This window comes from Mustela nigripes, chromosome X, assembly GCF_022355385.1.
Source record: "Mustela nigripes isolate SB6536 chromosome X, MUSNIG.SB6536, whole genome shotgun sequence".
Classification (NCBI taxonomy): Eukaryota; Metazoa; Chordata; class Mammalia; order Carnivora; family Mustelidae; genus Mustela; species Mustela nigripes.
The window spans coordinates 88,836,334-88,857,446 of record NC_081575.1 but is presented as its reverse complement, the minus strand read 5'-3'; the positions used below and the strand labels follow the sequence as shown (position 1 = coordinate 88,857,446).

At 52.1% G+C, this 21,113-nt stretch overlaps 1 long non-coding RNA gene across 1 annotated transcript in view; it reads left to right on the top strand.

The window, feature by feature from the left end:
* LOC132007715 (uncharacterized) overlaps window positions 1-10,858 on the top strand; it is a 24,030-nt gene extending 13,172 nt beyond the window's left edge. Inside the window, exons 3-4 of the long non-coding RNA XR_009401419.1 lie at window positions 4,613-4,702; window positions 10,656-10,858. This is a non-coding gene — a long non-coding RNA (uncharacterized LOC132007715). The remainder of the gene's footprint in view (window positions 1-4,612; window positions 4,703-10,655) is intronic.
* Window positions 10,859-21,113: the final 10,255 nt, after the last annotated feature.

Here is a 21,113-nt window from a genome sequence, read left to right as displayed (position 1 = left end):
CCTAATCAATGGTCATACGGCCGGCTGAACTCCATCTGAGGAAGGACAAGTAGAGCCCCAACCTGCTTTCATGGCACATTTCCCTGGCTGCAGGATCAGTTCGGGGAGGCCCACAAGCTGTCCAAGTCGGAAGCAGCTTTGCTTTATTCAGGAAGTGTCATCTGGACTCAGTTTCTCCCTCTCCCTCCTCCTGGCTCTTAGACTTGGTGTCCCAGCAAGATGGAAACAGCATCTCATATTCATGGTGCTTCAAGTTCGGCATGGAAAGTCAGGAGGATAGTCTCCCGAGAGCTCTTAACAAAAGCCTCCAAAGTGAGTCTGATTGCCATTTCGGCTGGACTTGTATCACGTGGCCACCCCTCATCCCAACATTGATGTTGGGGAAGAACTGTTCTGATAGGCCAGGCCCCCTCCAGCTCCACCAGGACCACGTGAGTTGAGAATAAGGGAGAGTAGCGAATTACAGCTGGTCCCAAATGCTTTGCCACTCCTGCCACTGAGGGGTGGTCTCCCATTTCCTTGCGTCTAGGCCAGGCTTGTGCCTCGTTTGGACCCAAAAAGTACAGTAGACATAACACCGTACATTTCAAGGCTGGGTCTTAGGAAGTCTGCAGATTCTGCTTTTTCATACTTGGAACACGTGTCCAAGAAGCCACGTAGAGAGGCCCGTGTTGGGGAGAATCAAGGAGCTCTGGCCAATATCCCCAGCTGATCTCCCGGCCAGCACCAGCTCTGTCTGCCAGCTGTGTGGGTGGGCTCGTCTTTGGCCATCCAAACCGGTGGGGCCTCCAGCCACCAGGAGGAACAGAAACATCACCCTGCTGAGCCTGGTCAATTCATGCAACCATGAGAAATGGTTGTTGTTGTTTGAAGTCACAAAGTCTGGGGATAACTAGTTACACAGCCATAAATAGCTTATATAGGGTGGCTCCCCGAATGACAGTCAGAAGGTTTTCCTAGAAATTACGTGAGTGAAAGCTCATGTACAACAAACAGGATCTCCCCATGGCCATCTATTCTGTGTAGTCAACTCTGCCTGGCAAAGGATGGGCTCAAGAGATACGGAATTTTCCGAAGCATTTCCTTGTCCCCTCACCAGTTTTGTCAGTGTTCAGAGACCATTGCTGGAGCAGCAGAGGCCACTTCCTGATGCTGGGCTCACAGCTGTGGGGTTTTAAACATGGCCGCTCTGACGGTGGCTGCTGGCCTTTCTGCACGTGGCAAAGATGGCGGCTCCTCAGCAGGTCAGTCCTGCAGGCTTCTGAGAGTCATTCTTGGGGACCTGGCCTAGAGTTTCGACAACAGCCCTCTGTTGTGGATTGAATGGTGCCCTCCCAAAAGCTGGGGCCATGTCCTAACCCCTGGAACCTATGCATGGGGCCTTACTCGGCGAAAAGGTCTTCGCAGATGTAATAAAGTTGCGATCTTAGGAGCAGATGATCCTGGATTCCCCAGGTGGGTGCTAAATCCAATGACAGGAGCTCGGATCCAGATGGAAGAGGAGAAAACTTAGGAGAGGAGAAAGCCATGTGGAGACAGAGGCAGGATGGACTGATCCAGCCCGCAAAGAATGTGGACAGCCACCAGAAGCTGGGAGAGGCAAAGGATGTCCCTTTGATGTCAGACTTCGGGCCTCCAGAATGGTGGAGAGAATCCATTTCTGTTATTTGAAGCCACTCAGTCTGTGGTCATTTGGTGGGGTGGCTTCAGGGAATGAACACTCCTTCCAATGATTCTGTAAGCACTCACTCCTCTGTCTTAAATCCCTTTCTGCTTAAAATATCTGGAACAGTTCCTTCCTTCCTCCCTTCCTTCCTTCCTTCCGTCCTTCCTTTTCTCTCTCTCTTTTTTTTATGTTTTATTTATTTATTTTTTTAAAAGAATTTTTGACAGAGAGATTGAGAGAGCACAAGTAGGGAGAGCAGCAGGTGGGGGGGTGGGAAGCAGACTCCGCACTGAGCAGAGAGCCTGATGCGGGGCTCAATCCCAGGACCTTGGAATCATGACCTCAGCCGAAGGCGGAGGCTTAACCGTCTGAGCCCCCCAGGCGCCCCCACAGTTACTTCCTAAAGAGTAGGTTTTCTTAGTCTGCTTTTCTTCTCCAAACCAAGACTCTACATTTTCATAGAGATGTGGATCATACATGTACATGGGCACCTCTGAATCTGTGTGCCTTTCTGTGTATGAATTTGCGCTTGTGTTTGGTGTTGGGATGTGTGTCTGTTTTTTTATGTATCTGTGTATTTATATGTGTGTTTATGTTTGTATTTATGTGTGTGCTTATGTGTATATATGTGTGTGTATTTATGTGTGTGTTTCTGTGTGTATATGTGTGTATTTAAATGCATTGTATTGTGTGTGCATATTTACGTGTGTGTTTGTGTGTTTTTAAGCGTGTGTTTATATGTGTGTACGTGTATATGTGTTTGTGTATTCACGTGTGTGTGCGTGTATACGTGTGTGGAGCGAGGTTCCAAGGAGAACTGAAGCGGCGGTGCTTACTGTTAATACCATAAACTTGAGCTATTGTTTTCATAAATAGGAGGCCAGAGATGGTCTCTTGCTGCTTCTACCCCAGTGCTGTCGAAATGATGTTGCTAGGGAAGAACCCTTCTTTCATGCTGCAAGGGCAGCCACAGAATCCAGGGTGGGCAAACTGCACAGCACGGAAGCCCAGGTTTTTCTGCTTTGTCCATGGAGATCCAAAGCCCATAATGGCCTTGGGGTTGGGGAACAAAATAAAAACCATGGAGTCGTCTGCTGGTAAAAGTGACATCACCGCTGCACTTCTCCATAAATACCCCCCCAACACACACCGTTGCTGGTTATTAATAAGCATGCATTGTGCACCTGGAGCTGTTCCAGTGACTGGCTTTCCCGAGCGGTCCATCTCCATACCAGCTCTCCAAAACCTTTTGCCTTTATGTGGTGCCATCGATAGTGGGCAAAGCAGGGGACAGGAAGGACGTGAAGCTGCTGGTGACTCAGGCCAGCTCTGTCACCTCCTTCCATGAGCCCAGGTCTCTGGAAACGAGTCTTCGCAGCCAAGCCCCTGCCCTGGACACAGGCTCCTTAAGGGAGTCCTGTTTTTCTGCTGCTCCCTCCGTCTCCTGGGTACTTCCAGAGCCCTCCCTCTGGAGTTCCTCTCCTGGGGCCCGGGGCCCTTCACAATCCCCAGGGCACATCCCTCCATCACTCAGGCTTTGCGGGTCCCTGACCCCCACACAGCGAGTACTGCTCCCAGCACTGGGTGCTGCTGCAGAAACTGGACGGGTCTGGAGCTTGGAGTCCGGCCACTCTCACGGTCCCATCGGGATCCTCCCCAGCCTCAGTGCTGACAGCTGCTTTGGCAGAATGCTTGTATTGAACCTCAGCCTCCAGACCCCAGCTCACCAGGGTGCCCCCTCAAGAACAGTGTTGCCCCGAGACCATCCTGCCCCCCTGAGCATCACCCAGGGCTGGGGAGCACCGTGCCCTGGGGTTTCAGCTGGGGGATGTGGCAAAGCCATGGGTGCCCCGGGAGTGCAGAGCAGCAAAGGGCAAGGAATAGAAGCCAGGGGCTGAGGAAGTGGGGAGGAGTACTGTGGAAGAGCAGGGGCCGGGGTGGGGCACCCCCCCAATCCCGAAGCATGTGGTTGCGTCCCGTGGGAGAGGAGGACGAGCGGCTGTGGCTGTGGGTTGTCGGGCACTCGTCGGGCCGGATACGCATCTTCACACCAGACCCCACAATGGCGTGAATTATTCCTGCCTGTCCAGCCAGGAAACCAAGAAACACAGCTTGAGTGACTGGCCCACTGTTTGGAAAGGCAGCCTGATTCCCATGTGTGCCACCACGGCCACTGGCTTGCCACACCTCTCTCTCTCTCTCAGACCTGTTGGCGGCCAGGGGCCCCCACTGGAGTCTGGGCTGACGGAGCAGGGGGACAAGCACAGATGGCCCCATCCCTCCTCTGGCCATGGCCCTGTGTCCCCCTAGGGGCTCTGGGCTCCAGCCTCTTCTTCCCTCCCTCTCAGAGGCTCAGAGCATTGTGGCCGCCACCGGCGCCAGCGCTCCCAGCAGCCTCGGAGCTGAAGCCTCTGCCATTCATCAGTGAGGCTCCCTTGGACATCTGTGTTAAGAAACAAATGTTCTCCCCCTTTAGTAAATCATGGGCAACATCCCACACAGGGACAGCTGGTTAGAACACAAGCGACTACTTTCCTACAAGGTGAGGACACCGAAGGCACAAAATGTATGTGGGGCCGTGCACGGGCAGTGGCCGACCTCCCAGCTCAGCACATCCTGGCTTCCATCCGTGTGCCCCTCTGCCTCGGGCTCCTGGCCAGCTGGACCCTGTGCCTCCCTCCCAGCCCTTGAGGAAAGAAGGTCGTCTTTCTGGCTGGTTACCTGGGCAAAAGGCAGGCTTAGCAGACAAAGCTCCTCCAGGCACCTCCCCAACACCTCAGTTTAATCGGCCTCTCCTCTTGTCCTCTGGTTCTCAAAACCAGAAATCTCACGAAGGTGGCTCCTTTGTCTCAAGCGGAGAGGGTGGGGGCGGGGGGGGGGGGGGGGTAGTGGTGGAAAAGGCAACATTGGCCTGTAGAATAATCACATTATTGCGCTCTTTTATAGGCCCTACTCTTGGGGGTGTTCTTTCTTCTGTCTTCAAACCTCAAGATCCAGTCTCCCATCCTTCAAAACCTACTCTGGAATAAATCTCAGGTCAGTCATTTACACCTTAGTATAAATTTAAGTCAGTGAAAAAATTGTCTGTCCTAGGAGGGTTTGCATTTAAATCTTTCCGGATGGAAATTGTTACGCGGTTAGAAATTCATCCCCATCAAAGGGGTTTTGACTCATAATCCTGTAGAGCAGAGAGGTATTTTTGGTGCATACAGTGCTTCCACAGATGGAAAATACCACAATTTCATCTACCTGTCCTGTTCCCGAACTGTCTTAGAGTGACTTCTTCCCTCTCTCTGCTTTCTTACCCTCCCGGACTTCAACTGATCCTGTGGTTTGAGAGGTTTTGTTGACTCACTTTTATGATTCATCTCAGAATCATAGGATTTCAGGGCTGGTGGGATCTTGGAGGTCAAATAATGCAAATTTCTAGATGAAGAAACAGAAACTCAGAAAGAGATAAGTGAGAGGCCCAGGATTCTGCAGCAAGTTACGGCAAAGCTGGGACCAGATGTCGGGTCTCCTGGTTCCTGTAACTAGCTCTCCACCCAACACCAATGCTGTCTACATGGTGCAGTCCAGGCACAGGCTCTCTGCTCTTCTCAACCACAGAGCAAGGGCCTGTACCAGGGCCTGGCGCTTCCACGGTTAATGACAGAGGCAGCCCTCGTGTGTCCTAGAAGCATTTGGTCTACACAGTGAGGCCCATGGAGCTCCCTTTGTGGCTGCAGGGTGCACAAGGGGAAAGGGGTAAAGAAGCCTGAGCACTGAGCACTGCCATCCCCATCCCAACTCCTCTCGTGAGGGTTTTTTTTTTTTTTTTAGATTTTATTTATTTATCTGACAGACAGAGATCACAAGTAGGCAGAGAGGCAGGCTGGGGGAGTGGGGAAGCAGGCTCCCCGCTCAGCAGGGAACCCAATGCGGGGCTCGATCCCAGAACCCTGAGATCATGACCTGAGCCAAAGGCAGAGGCCCAACCCACTGGGCCACCCAGGTGCCCCATCCTCTCGTGAGTTTTGCAACAAGGGGCTTTAGTTTTGCTTTTCCAGTAGCCCAGAGCCCCTCACCCTTCAAGGGCAGAGCCCCCTTAACCACACTCACCAAACCAGCTCTTGTGATTGTTAAATAGAGTCAAAACATGGAAAAAGGAAGGGTGCTTGTGCATAGTAAGTGCTTGCTGAATACCCATGATGTCTTTGGTGCCTCCCTTCAAAACCTCCCAGATGTCTCTGAACCTCTCCCCCTAAAACTAAGTACTGTGAGCTTAGGTTTAAAAAGGTTGGGGGAGGGGGCATCTGGGTGGCTCAGTCGGTTAAATGTCCAACTTTGACTCTTGGTTTAGGCTCAGGTCATGATCTCAGGGTGGTAGGTTTGAGCCCCATGTCCGGCTCTGTGCCCAGCATGGAGTCCGCTTAAGATTATCTCTCTCCCTCTCCCTCCTCCTTCTGCCCCTCCCCATTCTCTCTCTCTAAAATAAATAAAATCTTTAAAAGGAAAAAAAAAAAAAAAGGTTGGTGGCAGGAAGGGAGAGATGTTAAGAAATCTGTGTGGAAATTTATCTGAACAACTGAAGTACACTGACCGTACCTACTTTATCATGACATCAGGTCAAACCCAACAAAGAAAACTAATTTTAAGATAAAGTTCTGGTGTGATAGAGAGAGAGAGAGAGAGAGTGTGTGTGTGTGTGTGTGTGTGTGTAGTTGTGCAAGCTTCTTCTCCTCTCTGGGCTTGAGGTTAGCCTGTTCTACATCAAGTCATTATTCTAGAACCTGTTTTTGGGAGGCTCCAAGGGAGCCAATGCTACAGAAATATTTAAACTTTCAAACAAACTTGAATTTCACACATGCCACTCTCTTTCTTCTCTGCCCTTTTACACTGTGGGGCACTGATTCTGTGGAGTTCCGAGCTGGCCACCAGAGTAGCCAAGAAACATCACCTGTTCCCCTTCTCCTTCGTGTGGGTGCTGATTCACAGTAAAGGCTAGGGAACCACTGTGTGGAAGCGTGGAAGCTACTGTCCAGGCTGCCTTCAGAGCCCCAGTGATAACAGTCTGATGTTTATGGGTTCAGGGTAGACTGAACAGCCAGCTGCCTGCACCAGGAAAGTCCCTTGGTCGAAAAATATATCCCCGACCAGCTTGTGGTAAATGCCTGAAATTCCACCATTAGCAATGCATTCCTTTGGTTATGCCATGCCATTCTCAGGCCACAGTTTTCAAGTGAAAATGCCACTCCAGGGAGTAACATGTGAAGTCTCTGACAATTAATGATGAATGAGTGTTTCAGCTCATTCCTGAGAGAGGTGGGCATTGGCTGCCTGGCTGGTTGGATTGCGGCACAGGAGAAGGACGATGGGAGGAGTGGGGATGTGGAGGGCAAACTTGGACAAACTTGGACAACTAGGCCATTATGACACTTCTAAAACGTGACCTTAATTCTTTGCCACTCTTGCCAACACGAGGTGGGATTGACGGCCTTTCCCCTTGAATGCAGGTGGGCTTGTGACTGCTTCAACCCAGAGATGGTGGCTAAGGCCCCCCATGTTACTTCTGAGGCTTTAGAGTCCTAAGAGGCCATGCAGCTTCCTCCCAGTTCTCTCTAACACTCACTTTAGGAGCCCCCGGTCATCATAGGAGAATTCCAGGTATCTTGAGACCCCATGCTGGAAAGGCCATTCTGGTGGACAGGGCGAGCTGAGCCTGGCCTGCCAGCCATCCCTGCCAAGGCTCTACATATCTGAGTGAAGACTCCAGAACAATCCACCTGCCAGCTAAATACCAGCGAGACCTCCCTCAATGCATTGAGGACAAGAGTTTCACAATCAAACCCTACCCGAATTCCTGACCCGTGAAATTATAGCATATCATAAAACAGTTGCTGTAGGGCACTCATGACTGGAGGCACTTATTATGCAGAAGTGGATAACTGGAATTGTCATGTGCCTAGAACCTGGCCTGATCCAGTCAGCTTCGCCGCCGGCAGATACAGATGCTCCTGGGGTTGGGGAAAGGGGTGCAGGGGGGAGCCGGGGCTGATCCATCAGAAACCAGCTACCTTGAGTCTTTAGAAATGATGCCCAGCCCATATTTGAGGCCGACTGCTCTGGCCCACTACAGAGCCATTTACCTGCTAGCCTACAGAACCTTCTGCACATGCAGGGTTGGGAGTGGAAGACCTTGGGGAGTCCTTCTTGCCTTCCTTCACTGACGAACACACTGAATTTTCACGGTGTGAGGCGACTCCCAGCTCCTCTGGTGTCCCCTGCGGGACCTGGTACCCGGCTCTTAGAACCCCAGAGAGGCAGTGTTAAGATTTTGTGCCAAAAGCACAGGCGTGGGCTCCAAAGCCAAGAAGCTCTGGGTTCAAGACCTGGCTTCTTCACCTCTTGGTTTTGTTGGCCTTGGTTGGATGACTCTGTTTCCTCCTATGTGAAATGGGGACAGCAGAGCCCCATTCACAAGGTTAACGTGAGAGTTGCGTGACAGGGCATATGGCACAGTCCTGGCAGGCCCGGGAGTCACCTTTGCCCCATCACTCCCTCAGGGGCCCTTTCCACCTCAGCACTCAGAAGCCCCACCCAGAAGCACCGGCTCAGGCGACCCGATGTCACCCTCGTCCTGTGGTGGGGAGGTAGAAGGAAGATGCCTCGGGAGACCCCTGGGAGAGAGCTGAGTTGCCCGGGTACACCCCCCGTGCTCCCTGAGGCCCACTAGCCTTTCCTGGCTCATTCCCTAGTCCAGACCAGTTCCCTCAAAGCACCCTCTTACAGAGAGAGGGCCACGGGGTAGAGGCCTCTCCTTAGCAGAATTGGCAGATTGTGTTATGGCCCAGGTTTTCTATTTCTTCCCCCCCGGGCCACCTCTGGAACAGAGCTGTGGGGTGGGGCTAGACCAGGAAATAAAGTCAAGCCATCAAAAGTCCTCCAAACCAACCACAGCCAACTATGGTGGTAGTCCCCTTAAAGCCTGCTCTTCAGATGGCCAAGGACCACATGTCCAGGAGGGCCCCTCTTGCATAAGGAATCTGGAGATCCCAGATCCCTGACATGTCTGTGAGAGGGTGCAGAGGGGAGGAAGGGAGGGCTGGGGAGCCTGAACCTTCAGGAAGGTTCTGTCTTCCCTAGCTCGCAGTGCCCACCCCCATCCTGGGGTGCAGCCCAGGGGGAGGCAGCAGGTGAGGAGCTCCCAGAGACACTTTCCTGGCCAGGCAGATCAGGGTAGGGAGGGCGAGGCCGGGCAGGGCAGGGCAGGGCAGAGCAGGGCTGGGCAGGGTAGGGCAGAGCAGGGCAGGGCCAGGCCAAGTCAGGTGGGCCGGCCCAGAGACCTCCATTCATTGGGAAATCTTTTCACTTGCAGATGGCTATGTTCAGTTAGCACATTGTTGCTTTTCTGGAAAAACAGACTGTTCTTAGGGGAGGGAAGCTGGAGTTGGGAGGTTTTTTTTTTGAAAACGTGAGGGACGTGAATAGAACACCTTTTCTTTCTTTTTTCTTCTGTGTAAGCGGTAGTCACCAGGTCTGTGTACTCTCCCCCTCGGGGGTTTTCCAGACTCCCCCGTTCTTCCTTTCCATTCTGACCTACTTTGAGCTTCCTCAGAAGCAGACTCGGAAATGTGAGCAGAACTGGTTTATTTGGAGGAACCGAGTGGAGCTGGGGAGGTGAGCAGGGGAAGGGAAGGAAGCATCATCAAGAAAGCTACCTCTCTATGGGCCACCGGGTTCAGGACGCCTGCCTCAGAGTGTCCCCTCTTGGGGACCGGGGCGCTGAGTAATGATCTTCCCACTCCTGTGTTCTCTGGCCGAGAGCCTGGCCTGCGTGCGGCCTCGAGCCAGCCCTCGGGTCGGAGGTCGCCCTAGCTGGCGCACACGCAGGGACTAGGAGTGCCAGGGACATCTGGGCAGGGCGACACCTGCGCCTGCTCCCGCTTCCCTCCCTTCGGACCTGTCCCTGTCACTCACCACGATGTCCACATCCCCGCCCCGGGCACCTCGAACTCAGCAAAGATCACGGTCATCCCCTGGATTCTCCCTCTGAGCTTCTGAGAAGGAAGGTCAGTGGCAGAAAGAGCCCCAGAAAGGGGCAGACTCTTCCCTCCTGGGTGTGGACAGGACTCCTCTCTCTCCCCCCATCACGGCCTTCAGAGGAGACAGGCCCTGGCCGCAAGCTGCCCTTGGCTGTCTTTCTAGAACGGCCCTGCCTCATTCCACACTTCCCCTCAGCCCCCGTGCATCCCAGAGCCAGAGGGTGGGCTTGGCATTCCGTCAGCCTTCACTCCGGGGGGCCCCAGACCTCACCTGGCTTTGCTAAGCTTCCACGCTCTGCTAACTTGGGCCCAGCTGTCACTGCTGCGGCCAAGCCTTGACACACACAGAGCGGTGAGGTTTGTTTTTATTTTCCGTTTCTAAGGCTCCTTCTCTCCCAGGAGCAGGAGGTGATGGGGAAGCTGTAATTTGCTAAACAGCCATTAATCTTCACATCAATCCCGAGAGGCAGGTAGAACTTCTCAGTCAAAACACACAGAGCTGTGATGAGACGGGGCAGGCAGCGTAAGGCGCGCCGGGCTTTGCACTTGGCCAAGCCCTGGCTTCCCCAGGGCAGAACTGCTGACCTCGCCCCTGGGCTGTGGCCCACAGAGAACGTTCTCTCTGCAGAAGGGCAGGAGAACTGGACATCAAGGATCATTCTGCTGTTCCTGCGGCACCCCCAGTCTCTCTCCAAGCCCTCTCTCTGACGGAGTGGAGAGAGAGTGACACGGCCTTGGAGGAAGACAGACGTGGGTTTGAATCTTGCTCTGTCACTTTTTTTTCCATCCAGCAAATATTAATGAGTTCCTATTATGTTCCTGGCACTTTTCTAGTTGTGGGAATACGGTGATAGATGTTGGGGTTTTGGGAGGGTCTAATAATAACACTCTTCTTGTCCTCCCGACCGATGGAGAAATGGATGTGGAAGTCCAAAAGGTAGGGCTCAAAATGTCCTTTATTACAGGAAAGGGCATCTAAGCAGATGTGGCTCCAGATCTGGCAGGACAATTGTTTTGCTGACATTCGCTCTGGCGTCAGTTGGACCTGCTCAGCTCCAGGCAGAATGGAAGACCACGGCAAGCGGAGATGATGGGCTTTCTCTGGGCAGAAGGGGTGGAGAGCCCCAGGCCTAGATTTGCCCCAACTCATCAGATAAGTCACTTGCCTTGTCTGGGCCCCTCCAGACGTAGCTCCTGAGGTAAGAATGTGAGTGCAAGGCGGGTATTTGGGGGTGGACCCCAGGAAACATGAGGAGGGCGGGGGGCCACCGGCCAAAAGTCGCAGAGCCTGGCCTATGCTCAGTGCTCAGTAAATGATCATCCTTGTCCACCCCTCATTCAGCAGGCAGATCATGTAACCCCCAGGATGTGGCAGTTTGGCTATGCTCCCACCCCGACACTTTGGGGGATGTGACATCAATGGCAGTGTAGATGGTGGCACTCGGGATCCCCGGCCCCCCCGCCCCCCACCACCAGCAGTGTGGTGGCTGAGCTATGGGTGGGGAGGACAAAGGTGACGGGAATCAGAAGGAAGGAGCCCCTGTCTGTGACTCAAGGGGGAAACGGAATTACTCAGTGACTTTGCCAAACTCTGCATTCGTCTTCCCTTGGTACCAGAGGCGTCACAGTGTGGGTGGGCTCACATGTGCACACACACACGTGCACAAATGCGGACACATGCGAACACACCATACACAAGTTACCCACATTTACAACATGTCCTCACGCGCGTGGGCACGCACACACCCCTAGTCATTCACCCGTACATCTCACCTTTGTCGTTGCTGTCTATGATCCCATCAGGCAGGAGGGGTCCTAAAGGGCAGGCCTGGCAAGGTAGCCTCTGTGTGAAGCTTTGTCCCCTCCCTTCTAGTCTGGCCTCACCCCCAACCTGCCCCCCGACCAAGAGCTAGTCAGGCAGTGACCTGGCTCTCTGGCTTCTGCCATTTCTGCATCCGGCTTTTCATTTTGGCTCCGGTCGTGATCTCATGTGTTGGTGGGATTGAGCCCCTCATCAGGCTCTGGGCTTGGCGGGGAGTCTACTTAGAGATTCTCTCCCTCAGCCCCTTTCTCCCTCCCCGGAATAAATAAGTCCATTTTTTTTTTAAAAAAAGAGAAAGAAAGAAGGAAGGAAGGAATGTAGAAAGAAAGAAGAAAACCACCACCACCATCTGTGTTGCTCATGTGTCTACAATAGGTAATTTGGGCTGTGCTCATCCGGGGCCCTCATGCAGAATGAGGGATGAGTGAGAATGTGTGTTTACTGAGAACCTAGTACTTGCCAGGCTGTGACTCTCAGGCTTTGACTCTTAGCCAGTGGTCACCCCGGAAGTTCGGCTTCTGAGGGCTGGCGGGAAGCTGGAGCACAGGGCTAAGTGGACCATGGCTCTCAGCCCTCAGGGACTGGCCTGGCATGTTCACAGGGTGGCTGAAGATTCCAAGAACAGTCAGCACTTTTTAAGCCTCAGCGTACCTGATGTTTATGACTTGCCAAAGCAGGTCAATGACCAAGTCCAAGGTCAGCATGGGAGGGCACTACCAAAGGGCAGGGAAGGATATGGGGCCAATATTTTGCAATCTACCACAGGCAGCCTAGCAGGGAGGGTATACGGGCACAGACCTTCCCTCAGAGATGCGATCCCAAGCCCCACCCCACAGCGGGCCGCAGGCTTCTGCTGGACAGCAGTGCCGCAGACTCGAATCCCCAGTCCCAGGTCCCAACACCGGATGGCCAGGCAGAAGAAGCCTCTGGAGTGCATGGATGGATATTGAATGCACATCGCTTCTGGCAGCAAGGTGGGCAGCAAGGCGACTTAAACCTCATCCGGACTCTCCAAAGCCCTCTGTGGCCTGGGAACCTCATCGGGGGTCCTTGTTCCAGACGGGGAACACCTGGGGTTTGCACCAACACTTGATTACTTTCACTTGTCTCGTGAAAAATGGCCCATGTTTAAGGATTCATAAAACTTAGGAAATGCATCACTGAGCCTATAAGGCCGTGAGAGCCCCATGTAGAGAACGACTTAAAAAGAAGATTCATCAAACTAATTACTTCTCCCCCCCAAACCCTCGCCCCCACCCCGCCCCTCTTTCCGCTTGGCTTGCTCAGAAAGATGTACAGCCTCGTCGGCTAGGCTGCTCTGAAGCCAGACTCCCGGGTCTGCTTGTGTGGGAGGGGCGGCGAGACACTCTGGCCCTCGATCTTTCTCCGACTTTCTGGGCAGACAAGAGTTTTTCCTGCTGATTCATCTATTCTGGAGGCTGAGGCAAGGCCAGGGTGCCTAAGGGGCGGGGGTTGGGGAGTGGGAAGAGGGGAGGGATACTGGGAGGCAGGAAGGTTCTGTGTCGTCCATCTCTCTGAGACAGATTCTGTACAACCCCCCCACCCCATGGCGCCTCCTGCTTGTCCCCTGGGCTGATCTCTGGGTTCACCCCCAGCTGTGGTGCACAGCCACTGAGCCTGCTGCCCCTTTCCGGCCTCAAGTATCTGCCTCTTCCTCTCTGCCTCCCTTCCTAGGGCTTTCTGGAGAAGCATGGGAGTTAGCTTGGCAGAAGGCAAGGTACAGCGCTAGGGTTTGCGGTCACCAGGGTCAACACCAGCCGGCGAGGGATGAGAGTTTATGATGAATACTTCAGCTTCACGTCTGTAGTGAGTCGAATGGTGACCCCTGCCAAGATGTGTCCAACCCAAAACTGTGAGTGCAACTTTGTTGGACAAAGGGTCTTTGTAGACCTAGTCGAGTTAGGGATCTCAAGGTCATTCTGGATTATTCAAGTGGACTCTCCGTCCAATGACAAGCATCCTTAGAAGAGAAGGGGAGAGGACGTGGAGAAGAGAAGGTGACACGAAGGCAGAGGCAGAAATGGGAGAGCTGCGTCTACAAGCCGGAGAAAACCAAGGCCCGCCAGCAGCCTCCGCAAGTTAGGAAGGAGGCATGGAACAGCTTATCCCCTGAAGTCTCCAGAAGGGAGCAACCCTGCTGACACCTTGGTTTCAGACTTCCCACCTCTCGAACTGCGAGACAGCACATTTCTGTTGTAAGCCTCCCAGTCTGTGCTACTTTATTCCAGCAGCCCTAGGACCCTGATACAGCTCCCCTCAGTGGGATGACTCTGGCATGGGTTCAGAACAGTTCTGAAGAGGGTCCCCAACAGGATCGAACCCCAGCTGCAGGTGGTGCCTTATTTGGCAGAAGGGACTTTGCAGGTGTGATGACTTGAAGGATCTTGCAATGGGGACATCATCCCGGCTTATCCAAGTGAGCCCGGTGTGATCGCAGGGGTCCTTTGAAGAGGAAGACAGGAGGTCAGAGGAGGAGGAGAAGGCGGTTATGTGGCCATAGACATAGAGGTTGGAGTGATGCAGCCCTGAGGCAAGGAAAACCAGCAGCCTCTAGAAGCTAGAAGAAGGAAAGAACAGATTATGAACCTGTTAACCAGTTGCTGGGCTCCACCTGTTGGAATACAAGGTCCAGTAAGATATGGTCTTGGCCTCGGGTCCACAGAGTGCAGTTCTGATTCGGAGACAGCTCAGAGCCTAGAAGCAGGGGGGAGACCACCAACGCCTGTGGGAAGGGGATTCCTGAGCCACTGCCCCAAATGGAACAAAGGTGCTCCTTGATACCTTGAGCCAAAGCAGTTAGGACCTCTCAACTGTCACTCTTCCACATCCCTGCCCCCTCCCAGCCCCCTGTGCAAAGGCTCAGTAGTAATAGTCACAGCTGTGATAACCAGTGGTCCTAGTAGCAATAATTACCACCGTCCCAGCGCTGACATTGCCAACACCCCAGGCCTTAGACTCCAGTGTGCTGATGGAGGCTCAGCTTCCCATCTGAGAAGTCCTTATCGTCCAGCATCACCCAGAATGGCAGGTGTTCTGGGTTCCTGAACACGATTCTAATTGTATAGAGGGGGGTGAAGGGGGGGGGGTCCCCACACCCAACAGCAAGCAATGTTCTGGATGCCAGCTGGGTGTCCTACCATTCAAGGCAGTTCTGACTCCATCTCCCCAGAGACGGCACCAGACCCAGCAGGTAAGGGCTCAGGTCCTCCAAGATCGCACCCCCGTACCCTCACATGCCAGCCCAAGGCCAGGCTGTCGCCTGTGCTTCTGACCCACAGGCTATAAATCAGAGGTTCCCATGACCCCCTCCTTCCTTGGGTTTGATTAATTTGCTAGAGCAGCTCACACAACTCAAATGTTTCACGTCCCTGATCAGCTTATTTGTAAAAGGATAAAACTCCGGAACATCCAGGTGGAAGAGATGCACAGGGTGAGGTCTGGGGTAAGAGGTGTGGAGCTTCCACGCCCTCTCCCCAAATCCCTCTGAGTTCACCAACACAGAACTCTCCCAACCCCGTCCTTTTGGGTTTTTATGGAGGCTTCATCACACAGGCATGATGGATGAAGTCATTGCATTGGCGATGGTTACGACCTCCAGCCCCCCTCTCCTTCCCCAGGGTGGGGGGGTGGGGGGGTTAGGAGGAAAGTTTCAATCCCCCAGTCACTTGGTTGGTTCCCCTGGCAACCAGCCCCCATCTGGAGGTGTTTTCCAAAAGTCACTTCATTAACATAACAAAAGATACCTTTGCGACTCTCCTCTCTGGATTTTCCAAAGTTTCCAGGAACTCTTTGCCAGGACTGAGGTTGAAGATCAAATATGTCTTTCTTATTACAAATCAGTGTCACAGCAGCCATGGTCACTGCAAAGTCTGAGCTCTCTCTCGAGTCCTAGAAACTACTTCATCTGAGGTGAGAACTGTGTGTGGTGTGGGGGAAATACAGAAGGTTCCAGATGGACCTCAGAGAGGCTCCTTCTCTTTCTTTCTCCTTCTCTGATCAGACACCCACCTCCTCCCCGCCCCGTACGTCTTCCATGTGGCCTCGCAGAGGACTGGGGCTTGGAAAATGCGTGGTCACAGTGATGCCTACCTTTGGTAAATGAGATGTAGGCATTACCGCAAGAGATAACTAGGACTAAAAGCAGAAATAACACAACCTCCCCAATGTCTGTGAAAAGGAGTTCCCAAGCCACAGGCCAGAGGGATTCATTTGTCTAGAATCAGGGAAGGCTCCGAGGAGGAGGTGGCATTCGCCGTGAGGAAATGCTGGGATGGGGGCAAGTGGTTTTGGGGAGGAATGGCAGGAACAGAGCCAGAGGTAGAAAGAAGTTTCCAGGGCCCCGGTAAGGAACTGTCCCAGGTGACCTCCCCTGTGTCTGGTCCCAGAGGGAGCCCCCTGAGCCTGTCCTCAGTCCTGCCCTCAGAGGCCCAAAGCCCGGGCCACACTCCACCATGACAGCAGGGACCCTCTGCAGGCCAGCAGCCCAGACAGGTGAGTGGCAGGGCTGGGGGCCAAGAGGTCGGGAGCACCCATGCCATTTCCATTTGGCCAGGGCTGGTCTGGCTTGCAGGGGATACAATGACTGATGGACCAGAAGGGTGTCTGCTGTCTGCACTTGCTTCCCTTCACTGTGGCACAAACTTTCTAGAGGGCACCTTGGTCATGGGTCAAAAGCTTGATCAAGACCCGGCAATTCTAGAAAGAGGAAGTGGAATCCGCGACACAGGTGAGCTCAATCACAGTGTAGTTTATTGTAGTGAAAACTTGCACAGGACTTCAAATGAACCATGGGAGGTACATTTAGTAAGTGATAACGTTTTCATACAGCAGAATGCTGCATAGCCATTAACTCAGCGTAGATCTATTTTTATCTAGGGAAATACTCGCGATCTACCGTTAAGGGAATAAAGCAGTTTTCGAATTAGTTCCTGTGGCATCTCCTAAGTTCGTTGAACTAGATCTATGGAAACGTAGACGTCTGCAGAGGTGACTGTTTAAGATGTACACCGCTGCAGGGGCACCTGGGTGGCTCAGTGGGTTAAGCCTCTGCCTTCGGCTCCGGTCATGATCCCAGGGTCCTGGGATCAAGCCCCGAGTTGGGCTCTCGGCTCGGCAGGGAGTCGGCTTCCCCCTCTCTCTCTGTCTGCCTCTCTGCCTACTTGTGATCTCTGTGTGTCAAATAAATAAATAAAATATTAAAAAAAAAAAAAGATGTACACCGCGGCAGGTTCACAGTGGCTGGCGCAGGCCAGGGGAACTTGGGGTGATTTCCATCTTCACTATGTGGCTTGTCTATGTCGTTGGTTTATAGTGGGTTTTATTTATTTATTTGTTTAAAAAATATAGGGACGCCTGGCTGGCTCAGCGGGTAGAGCTCAGGACTCTTGATCTCAGGGTAGTGAGTTTGAGCCCCACTTTGGGTGTATATTTTACTTAAAAAAAAAATATATATATATAGGGGCGCCTGGGTGGCTCAGTGGGTTAAAAGCCTCTGCCTTTGGCTCAGGTCATGATCTCAGGGTCCTGGGATCGAGCCTCGCATCGGGCTCTCTGCTTGGCGAGGAGCCTGCTTCTTCCCTCTCTCTCTCTGCCTGCCTCTCTGCCTACTTGTGATCTCTCTCTATCAAATAAATAAATAAAATATTTAAAATATATATATATGTGTGTGTGTGTGTATACACACACATATATAATATTTACTTAAAATACTATATGTATATATAGTTCACATGTACTTTTTTTTTTTAGATTTTATTTATTTATTTGACAGACGGAGATCACAAGCAGGCAGAGAAGCAGGCAGAGAGAGGAGGAAGCAGGCTCCCTGCTGAGCAGAGAGCCCGATGTGGGGCTCGATCCCAGAACCCCGGGATCATGACCTGAGCTGAAGGCAGAGGCTTTAACCCACTGAGCCACCCAGGCACCCCTCACATGTACTTTTTATGTCATTTTATTTTTTACTATTTTGAAAGATTTTATTTATTTATTTATTAAAGAACACAAGCCAGGGGAGGGGCAGAGGGAGAGGGAGAAGCAGACTCTCTGCTGAGCAGGGAGCCTGATGTGGGGCTCCATCCCAGGACCCTGGGATCATGACCTGAGCCAAAGGCAGATGTTTAACCCACTGAGCCACCCAGGTGCCCCCTACTTATGTCATTTCAAAAGGCAAGGGTTTCTTGGGGTGCCTGGGTGGCTCAGTCGGTTAAGCATCTGCCTTCGGCTCAGGTCATGATCCCAGGATCCTGGGATCGAGGCCCATGTAGGGCTCCCTGCTCAAGGGGGAATCTGCTTTTCTCTCTGCCTTTCCCCACACCTGACTCATGTGCACTCTCTCTCCCTCTCTCTCAAATGAATAAATAAAATCTTTAAAAAAAAAAAAAAAGCGATGGTTTCTTTACCTGTATTTCCTCACCTCTAGTGATTTTTGGATTCTCTTCTCTAGGCCCATATGAGCTCCCCAGGGAGAAATGTCCACAGTGGGAGACCCTGGGCTTACAGGGCCAACAGCGTGTATGGTCACGACCGCCCAGAGCAGGACAGGATCCCAGAAGCAGCAAAGGAGACTCGTGGAAGTCGCTATGGTCCAAGATGCAGGGCTAGGCCATGAACGCAGAGGGGGGCCCCAGTGCAGAGGGCAGGGGCTGAAAGGAATGACAGGAGAGGACAGGAGCCTCGAGCAGTGGGGGACCAGAGGTCTCCATGGTACCCGAATCACAGGGGGCAACTGAGGCTTTAAAGCAGCCACACAGGCCCAGGGCGTAGACAGCTGCTCTGTGCTGTTTGAGCTGGGCACCACCCCCATCACTCCAGGGTGAGTGAGAAAGAAGGAGTTAACATCTGGAACCTTCTTCCCGTGGAAGCTGCTCCTAGCGCGAAGCTGCATTTGTGAAAAATGGGCTCAATTTGATATTTGGAGAGCAATGAAATTGAAATCATTTCAAATTTTAAATGCCCAACATATTGAGACCCACCCTCGGATAGATCTTCCAAATTACACTGCAAGCTCTCCATGCCTATCTCCAGGAGGGGTTCTTTGCCAAAAAGATTCGTCTCCATGAGTTGGAAAACAAAAGGCCTGGGTCTCCCTGAGCCCAAGCCCTCAGTGTGCTACCGAAAGGCTTCTGCGTGGGCCGGAGGAGTGTGTTTTTCTTCCTCTCTCAGGTAATGAATTTGATCTAATGGGACTGTCTAAGTGCCCAGATACCATGGTGATAGGCACCCCATAAACACAGAGATAAACAGGTAGAGAGATATATGGAGGCAAGCATAATTTGCTTCTAAGTGCCTTTTCACTAGTATAAATAAAGCAAGAAAATAAAGTTGTTGCAGGCACTTGCAATACTAATGTCAGGAGGAAATTAAGCACTAATTACAGTGTTAAGGATAAATGAAAAGGCCCACCTGGTCTGTGTGCGTGGGCTGAGTGGGCAGGGCCAAGAGAGACCAGAGAAAAGGCCCTGGGGCCATCTCCCCAGGTCCACCTAGGAGGTTCTCTGCAGACAGTTTCCACAAGCCCCATGGGTTCCTGTGTTTCTCCACCAAAAGGTACCCTGTGGCCCAGGGGGTACCCTTGGGCTGGACTGGGGAGTTAGGGAGGGGGAGGGGGACAGGCTGAGTGTTAAATGCCCCAGGAGAGCAAGAGGCACCCTCAGCCAATGAGTAATGGGAACCGAAGGCTAAATACCCCAGCTGCCTGGCATCCCCGTAGATGGACAAGATAATTGCAGTGTCTTCTACAGGGTCCAGAATGCCTCCGCAGCGCATGGGGTAATCCAGCCGAGAACACACCTTAACTGGCTTTCCCCACTTCCCTTTCTCACTTCCCCAACCAGCCATCACTGCCCTTCCTGCACAAACAACAGCGCGGGCCCATCTGCTTTTGGGGGGGGGGGGGCTCAAACCAAGACGGGAGGGTTTGCACCCGCTGACTTGGTCAGGAAGCAGAGCCTGGAGCCTGCAGCCAGCTTGGGCGGGAGCCCAGAGCCCACTCTCAGAGGGGCCCCGATGCTTGGTCCAAGGTTCTACTGACTCCGTCTTGAAATCCAATCATTTGGTCTTTGAACTTGGCTTTCCCAAGTGACGGCTGATGGGGCAAAGGAGCATGCGTGATGCGTCGCACAGATAACGCAGGGTGCCACTTGGGGCTCGGCAGACAGCAAAACCCAGGGGATTCCCTAGCAACCGTGGGCACACATGCAAGCCTGGGGCAGTCCCTAGAGCAGCAGAGCCCCAAGGCCCAGAGTGGGGGTGCTGATGGCAGCTGCAGGGGAGTAGGAGGGGGTGCCCCGTGTGGAGTTGGCGCCGGGACCCCTGGCGGGAAACCAGCGAGCCAGGCAATGCACAGACTCCATCCCTGTGGCACTGGCACCAATATTAGCTCTCCCGCCTGAGCGCCTGCACAGGAACTGCCAGAGCCGAGACAGTAAACTTTGTCAATACATTTTCCAAAAATAAAAGCGTACACATGGATGTTGCAATCAAGCATAGCGGGGAGTTAGAGTTTTTCAGTGAGTTTAGAATCTCGGGTTTTGAAAACCACCGCAACGCTGCGTGACAAATATCCACAGGCTTAGACATAGAAATTAAATTTAAAGATCATCAAATTCAGCGGAAAAGAACGCTCTTTTCGCAGGAAGCTTCAGATGAACCAATTATTAACAGACCATTTTAAAATTAATTTTTCCTTGTAATTGAAGATACAACAATAAAACGCATAAACAGGCATCTTGAATTATATATAAATCATGAAGCCACTTTTAATTTCTTCCATGACCTCCACGAGTTACAGGAAACGTCAGAGAAAATATTAAAATGCCTTTGTATAAATTTACATTTAAAATTAATTTCGGCTTAGGCAAAACTGATTTGTATCGTTGATTTTGGGCGGGGGTGGGGGGGGGAATGCTCCGCAAGACTCAGCTCTAGACGTACTGAAAATTTTGAATTTCAAAACGTAATGTACTTTGAAATAATTCATCAGAAATGTATCCCAACATCATCACAGCCCATAAAAAGACTCTATACAGGTCTGGTAATGGTTGCACCACAGAAAGATCCTCTTCAAAATTAAAAATTACCAAAGTTACCTGCAACCTCACATTTGCCAAGGGCGACCGATGTCACATTCAATTCCTTTTGACTGAAGATGAAGTAGCTACAAGTATAAATTCTGATGACCTAAATAAACGAATTTGTAGAAAAGTGAGCTGGAAAATAGGATCAACCACGATGGCACATGAGTAAAGTATTACTGATTTTATTGCATAAAATCAAGACACCAAAAATATTGTCCCGCAGTTTGTAAGTTTTCATTGTTATTCACAAATCACTATTACTCCAATGGTCTCTTATAGGTAGGAAAACATTTTTAAAGGAGAAAGCAGTATCTATACTTCAGGAACCATAACAGCACTTTTTCCCTGCTTTTCGAGCCAGGGGCCCTGCATTTTCGCTTTGTACTGAGCCCCACAAATTACGGAGGCAGCCTGCCTGCTGAGTTTGCTCACCAAGTTTTCTGGGGCAGGGAGGTTAGGCTTTGGTCTCCAGATGTGACACCGACTTTCTTCTTAATCCTGCAGCA